Source organism: Sceloporus undulatus, chromosome 6 (genome assembly GCF_019175285.1).
Source record: "Sceloporus undulatus isolate JIND9_A2432 ecotype Alabama chromosome 6, SceUnd_v1.1, whole genome shotgun sequence".
Lineage (NCBI taxonomy): Eukaryota > Metazoa > Chordata > Lepidosauria > Squamata > Phrynosomatidae > Sceloporus > Sceloporus undulatus.
The window spans coordinates 29821401-29826387 of record NC_056527.1 but is presented as its reverse complement, the minus strand read 5'-3'; positions in this window follow the sequence as shown (position 1 = coordinate 29826387).

The following is a 4987-nucleotide window of genomic DNA, read 5'->3' as shown; positions in this document are numbered from 1 at the left end:
CTCTCTTTACCTCTCTTACTTTCTCCCCCCTTTCCTTCTCTCTCTCTGCCTCTCGCTTTTTTACTTTCTTTTGCTCTTTCCTTCTCTCTTTCTCTGTCTTACTGTCTGTCTCTTTCTCTCCTCCTTACTGTATCTTTCTTTCTGAGTCCCCCTCTCTCATTCCTTCTCTCTCTCTTTCTCTCCCTGTCTCTTTCTTTCTCTTTCCTTCTCTCTTTCTTCCTCTCTCTGTCTCTTTCTTTCCTTCTCTCTTTCTCTTCTCTTCTCTCTCTCTTTCTGTCTCACCCTTTTCTTCAGGATACAAATGGAAGTGTGGAGGGGGGAAGGTGTGTGTGTTTGTGTGTGAGAGGCCTGGGTTGACTGAGTTGTTGTGAAGAAAGGAGGGGTTGTGTTTTTGACAAAAAAGAAGGGGGGAAAGTCCTGGGAGAATAGGCCCATATGCTCTGGAGGCAGAATGAATGGAAGGCGGTCAACAATGGAGTGCTCTCTTTCTCTCTTTCTCTCTTTAACCACTTTTTAAAAGGTGGTGGTTCCCACTGACAAAAAGGCCAAGGAAATAAAGAGGAGAGGGAGAGAGAGAGAGAGAGAGAGAGAGGAAGAAAGTGCTCAGAACAGAATTTGGGGAGTTTTAAAGTTTCCTTAGGCTGCATCCATACTGGAGAAATAACCCGGTTTGGCACCACTTTAACTCTTTTTCTGGCTCAAGGCTATGGAATTCTGGGAGTTGGAGTTTGTTGTGGGGCCCAGAGCGGAGCTCTGCTCCGCTCTGGGCCCCACAGCAAACTCCAACTCCCAGAATTCCATAGCCTTGAGTCAGAAAAAGAGTTAAAGCTATAAAACATTCATACGTGTTGCAAACTCATGCTCTTTGGGCCTGCTCAAAATGGAGGGCATTGTTAAAAGCAATTCCTCTTGGACAGAAATGTAGGACGTGTCCTGAAAAAGGAGGACACCCGGTCACCTTAACTTTGAGGCAGGAAAACCTTGGGCTTCTTGGCACTGTTGTCCTTCACCATCTGCCCATCCTTGAAGCCCTGGCATGGAATAAGTTCTTGTTTTATTTCATTTTTTATTTTTATTTACAAAAGAAACATTGAGTCACAGCACCTTCCCAGAAAGTTCGGTTTCAGTGACATTTTTCTCTCCGCCACTCCTGACTCCGCAAAAAGAAGAGCAGACTAATTGGACTAATATTAGTATTATTTGGACTAATATCTCAGAGGAATTGAAGACCACATCAATCAAGCAATCATAACTCAGAAGCAAATTAGGAGGCCCAACTCTTATTTGGACACATTATGAAGTACCCCAACTTTGACTTATAGCAACCCTATAAACAAGTGACCACTGTCTCTGTATCATCAACTGCATCTGCATTGCAAAAATAATGCAGAATGACACCACTTTAACAGCCATGGTTCAATGTTACGGGATCCTGTTTGTTGTAGCATCAGGGTACTCCAATAGAGAAGGCTAAATATCTCATAAAACTACAAATCCCAGAATTCCATAACATTGAGCCACAGCAATTAAAGGGGTGCCAATTTGTATTATTTCCAAGCACAGAGACAGCCATCAACAGCCCCGCTCAGGTCTTGAAGATTCAGGGCCGTGGTTTATATAAATGATTATAAAATAATTATAAATAAAATAAAGATCTATATTAACTGTCTTATACGATAATACCATAAAAATAAATACAATTATTTTAGAGTCATCACAGGGACAGGGACATAGCTAGGATTTTAGGAAGGGGGGGTCCAGACTAAGTGCCACCATTATAATGGGGCTTGGGTGCAGCGGCGCAGCAGCACACACCATTCATTTTTTTTATGGGGGGGGGGGGGGTCCGGACCCCAAGAACCCCCCCCTCCTTGGCTATGTCCCTGACGGGGACAATTGGAGTATAAATGGGGATTATCCTGTGAAAATCGCACATTCGCAATTAAGATTTTCACATGACGTTGCAATTAAACGGCCATTATCCCGGGAATATCACGCAATTGTGGTCATGCTTTTCACATGACGTCTTGTTGAAAAGCAGTTAAAGTGCCATTAATCCGTGAATAACCAGGCAATAAACAGCAACAAATCATTCATGGCAAAATCCTGAAAATGTTTTCTTGCTGTTTATTCCCTGGTTATTCCTGGGATAATGGCTCTTTTGTCGTGGTCTGTCACTAGGTATCCCTTATCTGAAATGCTTGGGCCCAGAAGGGTTCCATATTTCAAATTTATTTCATTTTGAAATACCTGTGCTTGTGTGTGTGTGTGTGTGTGTGTGTGTATACTTGCAATAAGATATCTTGGAGATGGGCCCAAGTCTAAACATTACATTCATTTATGTTTCATATACCCATTACACACATAGCCTGAAGATAATTTCATACAAAATGTTTAATAATGTTATGTGTGGAACTAAGTGGGAAGGCTGAACCATCCTGTTTGTTTACATTGAAACTTCAGAAAGCAAAGGTGTCACTGTCTCAGCCACCCACGAAAAAAGTTTTGGTGTTTGGAGTATTTCAGATTTTGGATGTCCAGCAAAGGGAGGCTCAATTTGTATTGGGTTATATGTTGTTATTATTAACATTCAGAATTCATTTCCAAACAGAAGGTTTGATCTGATGGTGGATTAAATCCAGAATTCACACAAGTAAAGTAAGTAGTAAGACAAATTTATTCAAGTTCATCCTCTTTAATATCTCTTCTTGTTCATTTTATTTTATATGTTAGCTTTTCTGATAATTCTATAGATCGCATTCTCTTTAGCCACTGTTGTGTTGAAAGATTCGCTAATGTTTTCCATGATTCCACTGTTTCTAACCTTGAAGTGCTTAAGTGCAAATCCTCATCATGTGCCCAAGGAAAGTCCAAAAATGCAGGTAGTTTTTCTGATCCAGATCAACTAATGAGTGCTAGATGTTTTCATCTCCAGTAGGACAGGATCTTTTGCAAAGTGAATGGGATTTAATTCCCGAGCAAGCTCACAACAATATATTACTGCCTAGAAAACTAATTTCCCGCCTCCCATGTTGCTTTGATGAATTCCACTTACCATATATACTCGACTATAAGTTGACATCATGTATAAGTCGAGGGCAGGTTTTGGGACCAAAATTATGGATTTTGATATGACCCGTGGATAAGCTGAGAGTAAAATTTAGGAGCATGTAACAAAGAAACTAACGGATGAAGCAAAGGAAAACAATGCCAAAGAACACAAAATTCTGACAGGTGTAACTGTGTTTACACTGAAGACTGAATGGATGAGAGAGTAGAGTGGGGTCAGTACTTCCAGAACAGATTATGCTCTTTCCTTTCACCAGGGAATGGTTCTCTTTTTAAATAAGAATTAAACCATAATGCTTACATTGACCCATGGATAAGTTGACTCTGGGGTTTGGGGCCAATTTTTTGACTAAAATTTCTAGGCTTATACATGAGTATATACAGTATCTTAGTGGAAATAGGGAAGTTTGAGGGAGGATAGTAATAGGTAATGTCAGTGAACAGACTGATACTTCAAACCTGTGAACCCTGCCTCTGCAACACCAATGACTGATTCAGAATGAAGGGTTTGGTAGGGATGTTATAGACATGGAACAGATTTGGTCAGTAGGTGCATCTAACCCCAATGCATCCCACCCCTGCTTTACCATACTGTGTTGTATTGTTGTTTTCCTATCTTTAAACTGACTTCTTATATGTGACATGACAGTTTCCAGCAAAGTGGCCAAGGTGTACTCCTCACTGAAGTGCAATTCCCAGCATTCTGCACAATAGTCTGTGCTGGCTAGAGCTGATGGAAGTTGTGATCCAAGAGCATCTGCATGGCTACCATTTATCATCCCTGCTTTAAAGATAGGATTTGTGCTCCCTTCTGGAAAGGAAAAAACAGCTTCATACTCATAAAAATGTCATTAAAATTATTTTAAATGCTTTGTATATCATCAGTGATGCAACTGATAATTTGTATAGCTGTAACAAGGCAGAAGCATGAGTAATGCAACAGCTGAATACTAACTAAGAAATATCAATAGAATTCAAGCAGTGTCAGATGTTATCTGCGAAGCGTCTCATAAATGTGTCGAAATGACCTACCTAGCAGCCACCTATTCCTGCGCAAGTGTAATCTCACAAGGCTTTGAAATTTGTTCTGACATTGCACAAACACAATGGATGACGGTTCACCAGCGTCACCACTGTTCCTGCCCCACTGTAGACCTGCAGTGACCTCTAGCCTCAAATGGCCAGTTTTAATTCCAGTTTATTTCCACCTATGTTCTAATTATTGTCCCTTGCTGCTTTAATACCAAACTCTTCCTGTTATAGAATCATAGAACCATAGAATCATAGAGTTGGATGAGACCACAAGGGACATCCAGTCCAACCCCCTGCCATGCAGGAACACACAATCAAAGCACCCCTGACAGATGGCTATCTAGCCTCTGTTTAAAAACCTCCAAAAAAAGAGACTCCACCATCTTCCAAGGGATTGTGTTCTACTGTCAAACAGCTCTTACTGTCAGAAATTTCCTCCTAATGTTTAGGTGGAATCTCTTTTCCTCTAGTTTGAATCCATTGCTCCAGGTCCTATTCTCTGGAGCAGCAGGAAAAAAGCTTGCTCCATCCTCAAATACTTAAACCGCTCCCTGAAATACTTAAACAGAGCTATCATATAAGCTCTTAACCTTCTCTTGTCCATGCTGAACATACCTAGCTCCCTGTCTCTCCTCATAAGGCATGGTTTCCAGATGCTTCACAATTCTGGTCACCCTCCTCTGGACATTCTAGATGGAAGAGAAGAGGTGTAATCCAAACTCCATCCCTTTGTCACCGAGTTACCTCTGCCTTCCCAAGAGTCTCCTGGTTAAGGATGGACTTTTCAATATTTACAGAAAGAAACATTTGGGTTTCTTTTGCATTACACAAGTATATCATTTCGAAAGCACTAACTTTCTCCCACAGAATCCTGGAATTTCTAGTT